This window comes from Staurois parvus, unplaced genomic scaffold, assembly GCF_062004578.1.
Source record: "Staurois parvus isolate SC_StPar_1 unplaced genomic scaffold, SC_StPar_1.0 ptg000394l, whole genome shotgun sequence".
Taxonomy (NCBI): domain Eukaryota; kingdom Metazoa; phylum Chordata; class Amphibia; order Anura; family Ranidae; genus Staurois; species Staurois parvus.
The window spans coordinates 3525605-3540892 of NW_028318190.1; positions in this window are offsets into that span (position 1 = coordinate 3525605).

Sequence of the window (15288 nt, forward strand, 5' to 3'; positions counted from 1 at the left end):
GCTATGTGGGTGCGTGTTCAGCACTTCAAAGCAACTCCCTTGTTGCCAACAATGTGCCCCTTTCCACATGAAAACATTGCATCCAGGGCAGCTGCCCCTCCCCTTGTCCCAGCACTGCTGGAGGTTCTGGTTTTCAGTACTGGCACATTCCAGCTGAAGAAAAAAGCCTTGGAGAAGGGTGACCCTATCGTAGAATTGTACAGTCTAGGGCAATGACACCGAGCATCAAACTGGTGTTTCAGACAAGGGCAAATAATACCTGAAGGGAACATTAGAATCTGAGTTAGTAGGAATCCACTTATAAGGACTAGAAATATAAGTGCAACAAATATAAAAAATAAACTACAATTACTAGATGGACCCTCATTGAATATGTGAGGAATCTCAGTTGCAAGAATATGAAAACTGTTTATCAGACTCAAGGAGCATGTGAGAAGATGCAACCAGAGACAGAATGCTCCCAGGATTCATGACAGCATAGTTTACGCTTTTACTAAAATCCATCAAAGGTACTGGGACTTCTAGGAAGAAAGTACCATCAGCCAATTTGAAGATTCTCTAACATAGTAGAATAATTGCAAAGGATTGAAGGATAGATCAGAAAGGAAAATCACAGGGAGAAAAGTTTTCAGATTATCCCAGAGAAGATGAAGATGGAAAAGGCAAGGATATGATAAACTCAAAAATAGATTACAGATTCATCTTTCAAAGGTACTGTGAGAAACAAGGGCAATAACTCTTTTTAATGAAGGAGTCCTAGGTGTTCAACAATGGGAAAGCACGAAAACAGAAGGTACCAGGAAGAAAACAATAGTCTGTGCCATTGGTAGGACGTTAAAAGCAATAGGGTGTCATAGACACAAAGGAATAGTGGAAAACTGATTCCAATGGTATTATGTCTCAAAATCCCTAAAGAGATGAGTAGGGCTTAAAAGAGATTTCCGCCTGGCAGTACTAGGGTCGTTGGTTCGAATCCCAGCCACGACACCACCTGCCTGGAGTTTGAATGCTCTCCCTGTGCCTGCGTGGGTTTCCTCCGGGTACTCCGGTTTCCTCTCACACTCCAAAGACATGCTGGTAGGTTAATTGAATCCTTTCTAATTTTGGCCCTAGTATGTGTATGTATGAATGTAAGTTGGGGACCTTAGATTGTACACCCTTTGAGGGTTAGGGACTGATGTGAATATATAATATATATGTTTAGTGATGCGTAAATTGACGGCGCTATATACAGTAAGTACCTGAAATAAATAAATAAGCAACATAAGCAATACTTACGCAACCTAAAGGAAAATTATTCTACTGTGATCATGAGTGTGGAATTAAACGGAATACGCACTCAGAGATAGATTTCTGAGATCCGGGACTAATGGAAAAAATGCATGATGGGATGCAAGAACCAGAAAAGAAAGTAAAAAAATGTTTGATCTGAAATTGTAGAATGGAACTACAGGGGAAAACCTTAGAAGCAAAAATTGCTAGCATGGGGAGGTGCATGCTGAGACTCCCTCCAGCCATCCAAGACAGTCCATTCTGCATCAGCACAATACTAGATAATACTTTGGTACTACCTCAAGGGCATCTGATCTATCTTAACTGCAGGCTACAAATGACTAAGAAAAATAGAAAATACACAACATAGGATAATTGTTCCACTCAAGATATTGTTGGAGCCTTACCTCTCAGATCGGGGGAAGGAGAGACACAAGGAGGCCATAGTCTCCTAGAGAGATTTATACTGAGCTTCTGGTACCACCAAATGGGGAATTCCCTACAGCAACCTTCCTCGCAGGCCAAAAACAGGACACAGTAAGTACTGATGGGGATATGACCCTTCAATCGTACCAGAGCCCACTTTCACTGATATTGTTAGTGGTTAACACTTGTAATACCTCCCTGACAACACTCCCACAAAGCCTTAGTGGCATGAAAGAGGACATATAATTTGTCTGACATCATATTAAAAAAAAATAAGGGAGCAAACCATTGCCATAGAAAGTAGGGTCGGCTCAGCGGAAGATATAAGACAGCCTATGCAACAGTAGGCCAAAGTCTCAGCACAAAAACACATAGTATGACAACAGACTGGAAGACCTAGAAAGGCTGTGTACATTTAATGTTTGTAATATAGGCCTGCCAAAGTGTGCCAAGGGATAGTCTCCTGTAGTATCCATTGAGCAGTGGCTTAAAGAAACATTCACTTCAACTGTTTTAACCCTTTTCTCTTTCAAAAGGGCACATAGTGTCCCCTGCAGACCACCTCCTCCAGGCGTGCCACCACAGACATTTCTTCTCAATTATAAAGATAGAGAAATTGTTCTGCAAAAAGCTAGACTATATAAAGATCTAGAAGTTGCTGACTCCAAAAAAAGTCTGTTTCCAGACTTCTCCTCAGGAGTTCATTGCCAGCGCACCAAAGACTCGGATGTCAAGAAACCTCTTTGTAAATATGACATACCATACACAACCATGTACCCTGCCAAACTACAGTTGGTAGCCCAAGGCAACACCATTTTTTTAATACTCCTGCCATGGTGTGGCTGGACGGGAATAAGCGACATCTCCACAAACCAATAGCTACCTATTGGTTTATGTCTGGTTTAAGAGCACTTTAACTAATCTCCTGTAATGAGCACACAACTTGAAAACCTTGCAGGGCTCCTTTCTTTATATAGACTGAACTCCCCATATCAGATACTGGTGTTAAGACTGTTATGCCAACCTATCTACTTGGGCATACCACAACCTTTACAACCCCCAGTAGATGCTCTAGAGGAGACTTGTGTTTTTCTTGTTATTACTATTCACTGAGAGTTGCACTGGCCAATGTTCTTGTTTTTTTAACTGTATTACTGGTCTCTGCCTCTCTACAGATAATCTATTAACTAATTCTTGATCGAAGGCAGTATCTACCATGGACCAGTATTTCCTGTCTTACTCATAATACCATAATCGTACCTCCTGTATTACATTGTATTATTATTATTATGCCTGATACCAGTGCAGTATGTTCTGGAACACAGGAGGCTTGGACGATCTCATCAAGAGGCGGGCAGTTTTCTCAACCCTCCATCAGTAATCTGTTTGCAGGAAACACATCTTACTACTGAGACTGTCTCCCACCTTAAAAGGAGACAATATAACCTTCAGTTTCACTCGATATATACTTCATACTTCCAAGGAGTTAGCATTCTGATCTCAAGATGGTCAAAATGCACCCTATGGGCAGATTCCTTTTCTTATACTGTGTGGTGAATAATCTGCTTTGTGTTTTAGCAAAGCAGAATATATTATCAATATATTCCTTCTGTCCATAATGAATTGTTGTTATTACTCTCAAATAAATAATATCACGATACTGGCAACATTTATTTGAACTCTGTACTAGTCAAACATGCTCGGGGAAATTCCGACTACACAGTGGACACATAATTTGCCCCATACCCATGGGAGATAAACCTTTTTCATGTGAGGAGGATGGGTCATCCCTGGGCATGACTATTATCTCCACATGGTTTTTCAGAGAATAGATTTGGTCCTAGGAAAGGAGGTCATATTGCCATATGTGGAAAATTCATACTATGCCACCAGGGGCCTCTCTCCGATTATGCTCCTTATGGTTTCTGACGTCTGTAAAAAAAAAAGGTTATGGAAAGTAAATCCATACTAGCTGAAACTTATTACAGACCAAACTAGACTGATTACTCACATTGCCACCACCAAGACAAATTCAAGGACATGAGCAACCAGACTCATAGGAGGAAATACAGTAGGCTGAACAAAACTTTCTGACCAACGCAAACTCAGTAAGACTGTATGTATAGAAAAACAACTGAAATACACACGCCAGGTGTACTTTGAAAAAGGGGAACTCATGGTACAGCTGTAACTGATGGACCTTTTCACTCTCATCAAAACTATAAGCACAATAAGAACAGCATAGTGTCCTCCACCTCTGACATTCAAGCTGCTTTTAGTGAATTTTACAGAGGCCTTTATAGCAGCAGAGTTTCGTACAAACCAGACTCACTATCGATTCCTAGATTCTATCACATACCTGAGACTTTCAGAGTAGGATGTTGTCTTACTTACCTCACCTGTCAAACTGGAAGAATTCACCACAGCCTTAAGCGACACTCCTAATTATAAAGCCATGGAGCAGATGTTTCTAAACAGTATGGCAGTGACCTCTTCCCCAAAATGAAGCATCCCATATGGGTATCTTACCCCAATCAATGACTGAAGCGATCATTATTATTCTAAAAGCTGCTGGGATACAGTCAATTAATTACCTAGCAGGACAAGAGACTGCCTCCTACCTAGAAATGTGAGGGGTTGAGCAAATGTTTGGCCTCTATATCTGTTACTTGAGTGGGAAATAGGCTGTGAAAGTTTATTATGTACTGCTGTAGAAGATGAAAAATGGGGTTATTCTGCCCCATCTACAGACTTTTTGAGTTAGGTGTATGCTCTGACTACCAAGGGTATGTGGAATGATATTGTCAAGGACAGAATCGAAGCAATGTCTACCTTTAGTAAGCTGCCTAAATTAATGTTCCTTTAGAGTATCCTGAGGGTACCAGGCACAAGGCCAAAGCATCCTGCATGAATACACCAGTTCATGCAGGGCACAAGCTTAGATGCTGGCAAAAGACATTTGCACCTGTAAAAGTCAGTTCTTGAAAGCTATAACTCTATAGGACCCAGTGCCTAGAAGAGACTGATCTCCTATTAGTAAGGAACAAAGCACTGCATCAATAAGAGGATCAAGAACCTTTTGTAAAAGTGAGTGATAAGAGTCGTACTTGCTGAAACACAGGCACTTCAGGGGAGGACTGCAAAGATTCTGAATGAGAAACAGAGATGGTAATAAGTGCCTCAGGCACACTTAGAGTTGGAGAAACAGTAGTAGGTTCTGTTGTTGAGTGCGTACAGAACTCCTTGTGCGGAGCTGTATAAGTCTCCACAGAAGATGACCCTATAGTAATAGGGGTACCAGGAGCTTGCAGGTGTCAGTGCCTTCTGGAAAATCCAAGTAATCCTCTCTTATCATAGGTTAGGAAATATGAGCTTAAGCCACCCATGACAGCGGGACTGTCCTTCATGTTGCACCATATAGCATTGAAAAACTAGATCAAAAGTGAGGCAAGGTTTTGCATACTCACAAACCGAAACAACTGGTGCTGAGAAGGGTTGCAGGTGGCTAGAGGCGACCAAGTTACTGTAGGCAGGCAGCAGAACGGGACCAAATACCAGAAGATACACAAGATATTGAAGGAGCCATAACTGGAAGTTGCTTGCCCTAGGCTGAAAGGTGAAAAAAAAGAATCTGGAGTGTGAGTGCAACACTCCATCTAATGGATGATGTCAGCTCTCTCTTCCGAAACAGCCTATCTGCTACTGCGAGAATATGGAACAGGCAGAAAATTTTAAAAGTGTGAAACACCACAAAACTTTGAGGTGCCTCTCAATGATTTTCATCCAGCTCACCATATACATTGCACAAGTTCATACAGACCTGGTCAAAACTATGGTTCAGCCGTGGCTCTGAATTTGGAAAGTGCTTTCAAGCTAATACAATACATCAAGTTTTGGAAGTGTCATAAGCAAAGTCCAATGCCCAAAGTCACGTTGCATGCAAATCCCTTAGGATGACAAAGCAAAAGAGATAGAAATACCACTAAGGAAATGCTAAATTAAGCCAAGCCTTGTGACCAAATAAGTCTGTAGACCAGCCTCTCTCAACAGGACTGCAGTCTAAGGTGCCATGGCAAAATGCTTGAATGTTGCCTTAACTTTTAACAGCAGACAGGCGGATTAAGCATTTTTTTGTGGAGCCACATGCTGCTCCCTTGCAGTGCTAAGACTACAAATACAGCCTGCATTCTATTAGCTGATGATGTCATCAGTTGCGAAGGACAGGTCAGGCGCCAGCACAGCCTCCTTTATTGCCCTTCCCCTACCTCTTCGGTCAGTGCCAGGGCTACATGTAAAATGTGTGGTGGGAAAAAACTAATGAAGAAGGCTCACTAAGGGCAGTATATGAGCTCCTCTGAGCTTACAGGTACAAGACAATGTCTGTAACTGGTGTAGAACACTCTGGTTTGCTTATTGGTAACAGGTGTCAACTATAATCTCTTTTATGTAACAGTATTTCAGCATTAGTCACTGCTGTCCTCTGACCTCTGCATTACTTACTGCTGACTCCTGAACTGTGCGTCACAAACTAATGACCCCCTGACTTGTGTGTCACAAACTAATAACCCCCCAAACTGTGCATCACAAGCCACTGACCCCTGAATTGTGCGCCACAAACTACGGACCCCGGAACTGCACGTGAAATTGCCAACCACAGAACTCTGCGCCCCAAATTACTGACTACAGAACTCTGCATTACAAACTACAAACCACTAAACCTACATTTTAGACTGGTGTGCCCTGAGAGTGCACATAATTTTAAAGGGTGGCTTGACTAAAATAAGAAAAAGGTTGAGAAACACAGTTGTAGGTACTGGGCCACACGAGATGCTGAATCACAGGTCTGATCCTGGAGAATGCCGTGCAGCCAACTAACACAGTAAAAAGAGATATGTAGAGTGCCACAATGCACAGCTCACTGTGAGACAGTCACTGTACAGGCCAGTCCCCAATTTACCAGTGCAGTAGGTACTAGTAAGGTTTCCAAAGCTAAGCTGCAGAAAAACTAATAAACTTCAACCCAAAAACTTGACAGTCACATTCCAGGCTAGCCCCATATTCTTTGGCCCCATGGGGTCCAGGCTGATACGCTAATCTGGATAGCTGCTGTGCAGAAACAAGGTCAAGAGGTATATTCAAAGGCCTGACTCAAGGTACCAAACAAAAAAAAAAAACTCCACTGTGTATCAAGTATCTTAATTAAAGAGAAAAACCTCAGTACAATATAGAGCTTTCCACAGCAGAGCTGAAGAGAAAGCATCCAATCTCCTAAGACACTAGCAAAAAAATGAGGCATGATGGTTGGGGCTGGAGTTATACAGGAGCTGGCTTAATGGTTTGTTTTTTTTGCAAGTGTCCTACCTGCTGAAGTCAGCAGTTAAACCCACATGCCCAAGAATTACTAATGTCCAGTGTCCCTTAATGGACGACAAAGAAATGCTTGTTCCAGGAAAGTAATTTTTGTTTTTTGGTTTCAAACTCATGCAATGAAATAAAAGCTACAACACATTCTCTGCCCTTCTCAAGAAAGCTTAGTATGATGAGTCTATACTCACACATTTCAGCCAATATGGCTAAGGACTTTCATCCAGCATACCAGAAAAAAAAACATTTTGTTTCAGAACTGGAAAATCAATTGTAATAAGTTTTGGTATTTGGGAAATCAGTCATTAGATGAAAATGAAGGGACACAACTATCACAGTAAAGCAATTTTCAAACCACCCTTTTATTTACATTTCACTTATTTATATAGTGCTGACACTTTTCAGTAGTGCTTTACAGAGAATTTCAAGATTTCATGATCTAATGTCACCATTTTAAAGTTATGCCCACCCGCACATTAAGTTCCTCCAATTGTTGGGAAGCCAATCAACCTACCAGTATGTTTGTGGACTGAAAGTGTAGTTTCCAAAATATAACCAAACACATACAAACTCCACGCAGATGGGACCATTAGCAAATACAAATACGGTAACCTAGCTCTACAGGGCACAAGTGACTATACTGCTCTAGGTACACTTTGACATCCACGCCTACAAAATTTCAGAGGATGGAGCTATTTAAAACAATCGACAGTAAAGATCTGTGTGGTAGGGACTCTAAAGGCTGGATGACAAAGTGAAGTAAGCTAGCACACATCAAATAAATTATTGGTTAAGTTACTCCTTTACCTTATATTCATGTCAATGAACAACCATTTTAACAAGAAACTTCTCTCAAAAATCAGGGATCACTAGTCACTAGACCATGTTCTGTAAACAGGATGTCAAATGTTAACATCATTACTGTGATCTGGACTGTTAGACTAGGGTAGAGCTGTGAAGCACATAAGACTTCAGGTTGATGATGGTTTAAAATCTTACATGCAAAGACATTAATTACTGTTATTTCACATGCAAATAGCAACTATACTTAAACATGGAAAATGTTATCACCGTGTGAAAGCACAGATCCAGATGTAAAAGCTGGTGCTTTTTCATAATAAATCTATCTATCCATTCAGTTGTATCTGACCCTTGGCGATTGCATGGACCGTCACTCAAAAGTGACTTTTTCCATGAATTCTCTTAGCAATTATTTTACAGGGTAGGTTGCTAGGTCTTTCCCCAACCTCTACCATGCAGGAGATCCCACGTGGACAGGGATGAAACTAGGACAATTTAGACAGGAGCCAATTAACCTACCAGCATGTCTTTGGAGTGTGGGAGGAAACCAGAGTACCCAGAGGAAACCCACATGAACACAGGGAGAACATGCAAACACTATGCAGGAGGCACCATGGTTGGGAATTGAACCCATGACCTAATTACTGCAAGGCAGAAGTGCTAACCACTAAGCCACTGTGCCGCCCTCATAATAAATGGGGTGTATATATTTAGGGGTTGGGGCTGAGGTACATAAATAGGTGAGGTACGTTAAATTGAGTTCTATTACTACCGTCTTAGTGACAAAGGCAGAGTCCTGATAGTCCTTAATTACTAAAGGCTCTAGGGTAAATATTGTGCACAATGACCATACTCAAGAGTGGCCACCAAGTGGTTTTTGAAGCTTGCTCCCCCTTTGCAAAATCTTAATATTAGCTTCTGAACACTTGGATAAGAGTTGTTGGCGTGGCAGAATGTATTTAACCTTGTGTTTATTTGCATTATGGTCTATGAAAATCTGTGTCCGTGATTTTTAGCACTTACCGGTGAATGTTTTAAAGCGCCTGTAGGTGTACGGTCTCAGGACTCACTGACAAATGTTCTCAAAGCCCTTCAGATCTCTCATATGAGTATAGATGCTGCCCCCAGAACCAAATGTCCTTGAGAACATGGTGGTAACCCTGTCACAGACTTCTGTTGAGTATTATGATGTATATCTGTTTGATATATCACAAATGGTACTTGATGTCACCATTTAGGAGGAAAATACATTTGTTTCAGTGCACACATACATGATGCTCCCATTCCCACATAGGAAAATATTATAGCTAATGCTAACACTGACAATTTTTCTTTACTCAGTCACAGTAACATTGCTTGAAGATGGAACAATGAGCCCCTTATTGTGCAAATTAGTCAGGTAGCATACAGGAGCAATACATCTAAACTGCAAAGGTTTAAATTTTGATACTACTACCTGTGTTGTTTGCACCAGTGGGAGTCATGTGTTTAATTAGATCAGCAATTAACAAGCACAATTTGGCAAACTAAAATGCCATAATGCCATGTGCTAGCCTGTATGCTGCGGTCCCAGTCTCCATTGATCTACCAGAGACGTTGCCTGCATCCACCTTGCACTTGTGGTATGAGTCATTGTCTATCTACAGTATACTAAAAGTTGTAGCTGTTTTAACATGTTTTTTTTGGGGATTCTGATTTAAAACCTGATTCATTGTACTCTATGTCTTCTGTGATTATAGGGGCTTTATTTGGACATCACCTTCTTGTTTCAAGAAGTGGCAGTTGCATGCAATAATCTGTAAATCTCCTGAAGAAGCCAAAGAACTGGCAAAACATGTCGAATTGGAATTGCTGCACTGATGTGTTTGAGTCACATGAATTCCATTGGGGGTTGTATTTGTACAACCACAAATCTGTTATTGTCTTTTAATATATGTAATTGTTCTAACAATGCAAATTTTAATGATTTTATAAATGATTCATTGTGTTTGGCACCTAAAAAATCTCCCTTTTTCATTTTGTTCTGATGTTTCTATAAATATAAAGTTGCCTAAGCTGTCCAGATCTTTAAAAATTAATGGCATCAGGATTCCTCTCCTTATCAGTGTAGCCAATCCAAGGTTAAAAATACTAAGGGGGAGAAAGCCCAATAACATCAATCTCCTAACTAGGGATGAGATTTGAGTTCAATCTGAACCCAAGCTGTTTGCCAGACAAAATGGACAGATTTGTCCAGTTTGCCCCCTTGAACCTCTGGTTTCTGCAGTCACCCATTAATTTCATGGTGGACTCACTGCTGCCACGAAGTAACAACTTCCTGGTTCAGGGCTGCTCCCCTGACAAGGGACCCTCCCCATGTTGGGGGGGGGGGGGGGGTTATGGCCTGTAAATTCTACATGCAGTACAGTACAGGACACATGCTAAGTATTCAAAGACCCTGGGTTATAGGTGCATGCCTTCATGTGAAGGAACACTGGCAAAACGTTTGCCCCACTGCATGAGTCCTCAGTTTTGTAGCAAGAATGCAGACTAACAAAGGAATAGTAGGGAGGGTGTCCTGTGTTGTGTGCTGCATAGGTTTACCTATGATGCCAATTACAGGCCTCTCTCATCTTTTTAAGCGGGAGAACGTGCACAGTTGGTGGCTGACTAAATACTTTTTTGCCCCACTGTACAAGGTAGATCAAGTCCACACAGGTTTTTGAAGCATAGATAAAGGCCATAACCTGTTCTTTCACAGTGCTTAAAGTGATTATAAAGGTTGTAATTTAGAAAATAATACAACAAATGTTATACTTGGTTTTGCATGGAGCAGCCCCTTTCTTTTCTTTTTGGGTCCCGCATCGGAGTTCTTGGTTCCTCCTCCCTGTAAGTGTCCCCAATAGCAAGCCTCTTGCTACGGGGTACTCAAACAGGTTCACTCTTGAGCTGCATCCATTCACACACACAGTGCAGCTCAGTCCTGTCCTGTCTTCTCCTCACTGGCTGTGATTGACAAGAGTCAATGAGAGAGAAACCCAGGAGAGCTGCAGCTTTTATGAGGATGGCTGGATCGAGATGGGGCTCAGGTAAGGTGGGGCTGGGGGAAGCTGAACCCAGACGGTTTAGAATCCATAGACTGCATTAAGGTAAAAAAAAGAACCACTTTAAAGCTAAGTTCTGTTCAAGCCCTGATATTAAGAAAGCCAGAATGTGAGGCACAAAGTAATCTCTGGGATTGAACTGCCTCTTGTTCACATCAGGCAGAAAAGGATTTCCGGGTACAATAACAGATCCTTCTGAAAGTGGTTTTTGTTTTTAGCAAGGTAGGAATGAGACTCAGAGACCCCTCTGTCTCTTAAGACTTTGGCTTCAACAGCTATGCCACTAAAGCTAGTGACAGAAGCAGGGTGGATTAGAGGGCCCTGAGACAGCGGAAAGATTAGGGTTCATCTCCTAGTAGTCTGTGTTACCAGGTTCTTTTGGGCCACTGTGGTGTATGGATAACATGCAATGGAGAGAGAGAAGGTGGCGCATAGAGGTATTGGGAGACACAATCCTATGAACAATTATGAAATTATTAAAATTAGTCAAACAGACCATGAAGGAGTCCATATAATGCTGTACTGTGTAGTGGCTGCCAGTTGGAGGAGCTAGAAGTGACTTTGGAGAAGTTTGACAGAAGATAAAAAGCAGTGCCATCTATGGTAAGTGCAGCATTTAAAAGCAACATTTATATGTAAGGTATAAAACTCACAAAAGTAGTACTTGAAAAAAACATGTCACAAGCTCTGACTGTAGCACCAGCATCAGATCTGCTGTCGAGGGATCAGTGTCCATTCGGGTCACACTGATTGCTCCCAGAGCTCCCTGGCTGGCGTGGATCCACTGAAGATAGCTCCTCAGGGGAGCTTCCTGAGGACGCCACATGGTGAAACATGTAGAGGCTGCTTATTGTTGTTATATCTGACCAAATCCCAACGTCATTTCTGGTATTTGAAACACACACCAAGGTCCAAGAAGTGGAACGGTGGTGCACATACACTGAGTGTATTGGTGCCAAGATATTGGGCATCACATTTTGTAAGTGTAAAATTCTTAAAACTTTTTATTGCCAAGCCTTAAATACTGCACAGTGGGAGATTATTTGTGGTCCTTGAGTGACATTGATGAAGAGACATTGGGTACATAGGACATGTGATGATTGGAGGAAAAGTGAGGAACAGCAGTTGGAGAGCATCTGGGGCAAACAGCGCTTTATGACCTTTTCTTTATATAAGAGGGTCATGGACCGTTATTGAGTTCATTGTGGTGACACAGGAAGAGAAGCACTTTAGGAAGATTCGTTGGCACAGAAACAGTATTTCTATATTGGTGTTGAACTGCATGTAGCACTATTTATTGTCTCTGCTCTAATTCACCCCAAAGGTGTTCTATCGGGTTGAGGTCAGGACTCAGGCCAGTCAAGTTCCTCCACCCCAAACTCGCTCATCCACGTCTTTATGGACCCTGCTTTGTGCACTGGTGCGCAGTTATGTTGGAACAGAAAGGGGCAATCCCCACACTGTTCCCACAAAGTTGGAGCATACAATTGTCCAAAATGTCTTGGTATACTGACACCTTAAGAGTTCCCATCACTGAAACTAAGGGGCCAAGCCCAACCCCTGAAAAACAACCCCACACCATAATCCCCCCTCCACCAAACTTTACACTTTGCCAGGAGAACGGTACTTGCCTGACTGCATTGTGCAAACGCCAAACCCAGACATGTCCATCAGATTGCCAGAGAAACGTAATTCGTCACTCCAGAGAACATGTCGCCACTGTTCTAGAATTCAGTGGTGGTGTGCTTTACCCCACTGCATCCGACGCTTTGCATTGCAGTTTGTGATGTAAGACTCGGATGCAGCTGCTCGGCCATGGAAATCCAATCCATGAAGCTCTCTATGCATTATTGTTGTGCTAATCTAAAGGCCACATGAAGTTTGGAGTTATTTAGCTAGTGACCCTGCAGACAGTTGGCGACTTCTGCGCACTGACCCCGCTCTGTCATTTTACGTAGCTGATTTACTGTTGTTCCCCTTTGTTATAATACCACTAACAGTTGACCGTGGAATATTTAGCAGTAAGGAAATTTCAGTGATGGACTTATTGCACAGGTGGCAACCTATCATTGTACCATGTTTGAATTCACTGAGCTCCTGAGAGCGACCCATTCTTTCACACACACACCCCTCACATTTTTATAAATATTTTATTATCTTTTCATGTGACAACACTGAAGAAATTACACTTTGCTACAATGTAAAGTAGTGAGTGTACAGCTTGTATAACATTGTAAATTTGCTGTCTCCTCAAAATAGCTCAACACACAGCCATTAATGTCTAAACCACTGTCAACAAAAGTGAGTACACCCCTAAGTGAAAATGTCCAAATTGGGCCCAAAGTGTCAATATTTTGTGTAGCCACCATTATTTTCCAGCACTGCCTTAACCCTCTTGGGCATGGTGTTCACCAGAGCTACACAGGTTGCCACTGGAGTCCTCTACCACTCCTCCGTGATGACATCACAGAGCTGGTGGATGTTAGAGACCTTGCGAACCTCCACCTTCCATTTTAGGATGCCCCACAGATGCTCAATAGGGTTTACATCTGGAGACATACTTGCCCAGTCCATTGCCTTTACCCTCAGCTTCTTTAGCAAGGCAGTGGTCGTATTAGAGGTGTTTTTGGGGTCATTATCATGTTGGAATACTGCCCTGCAGTCTAGGATCCAAAGGGAGGGGATCATGCTCTGCTTCAGTATGTCACAATACATGTTGGCACTCATGGTTCCCTCAATGAACTGTAGCTTCCCAATGCTGGCAGCACTAATGCAGCCCCAGACCATGACACTCCCACCACCATGCTTTTGACTGTAGGCAAAACACACTTGTCTTTGTTCTCCTCACTACAGATGCTTGACACCATCTGAACCAAATAAGTTTTTTCTTGGTCTCATCAGACCACAAGACATGGTTCCAGTAATCCATGTCCTTAGTCTGCTTGTCTTCAGCAAACTGTTTGCGGGCTTTCTTGTGCATCATCTTTAGAAGAGGCTTCCTTCTGGGACGACAGCCATGGCGACCAAATTGATGCAGTGTGTGGTGTATGGTCTGAGCACTGACAGGCTGACCCCACCCCTGCAACCTCTTGCATGGTGCACCAGACCTAGGGAAACTGACAGTTGTTTTGTGTTTTTTTTCCATTTGCGAATGATTGCACCAACTGTTGTCACCTTCTTACCAAGCTGCATGGCGATAGTTTGGTAGCCCAGTCCAGCCTTGTGTAGGTCTACAATCTTTTCCCTGACATCCTTGGACAGCTCTTTGGTCTTTGCTATGGTGGAGAGTTTGGAATATGACTGTTTGATTGCTCCTGTGGACAGGTGTCTTTTATACAGGTAACAAAATGAGATTAGCAGCACTCCCTTTAAGAGACTGCTTCTAATCTCAGCTTGTTACCTGTATGAAAGACACCTGGTAGCCAGAAATCCTGCTGAATGATAGGGGATCAAATACTTATTTCCCTCATGAACATACAAATCAGTGCATAACTTGTGAGACATGCATTTCTTTTGAATTGTTTGTTGCTATTCTGTCTCTCAGTGTTACAATACACCTACCATTCGATTTTTAGACTGATCATTTCTTTGTGAGTGGGTAAAAATTCAAAATCAGCAGGGGATAAAATACTTATTTCCTTCACTGTTTAGTTATATAATGGATATGGGCTGAAAGTTCACACTTTCATGTTTAATTTGAGGGTATGTACAGTTGTGTTCAAAATAATAGCAGTCAAACATCACTAACCTGATCAATCACTGTTTTTGGTAGAAATGATTTTTCTACATGGCAAATAATTTACTAGCAGGTGTAGTAGAGTAATAGAAATCCAACAGACCCAACAGTCATGACATGCATGCTGCGGATTCTGTGTAATTGAATCACTAATTGAAAGGGCATGTTCAAAATAATAGCAATGTGGAGTTCTATTAGTGAGGTCATTCATTCTTTGAAAAACAGATGGCAATTATTGCCCTTATTTAAGGAAGGAAGGCAGCAAATGTTGTACATGCTGGTTACAGTGCATTTCTCTCTGAAATTCTGAGGAAAATGGGTCGTTCCAGACATTGTTCAGAAGAACAGCGTACCTTGATTAAAAAGTTGATTCGAGAGGGGAAAACATAAAGAAGTGTAGAAAATGATAGGCTACTCAGCTAAAATGATTGCAAATTCTTTAAAATGGCAACCAAAACCTGAAAGACGTGGAAGAAAGCGAAAAACTACCATTCGAATGGATAGAATAGCCAAATGGCAAGGACTCAGCCAACAATCAGCTCCAGGAAGATCAAAGAAGGTGTAAAGTTACCTGTGAGTACTGTTACAATTAGAAGACGCCTATGT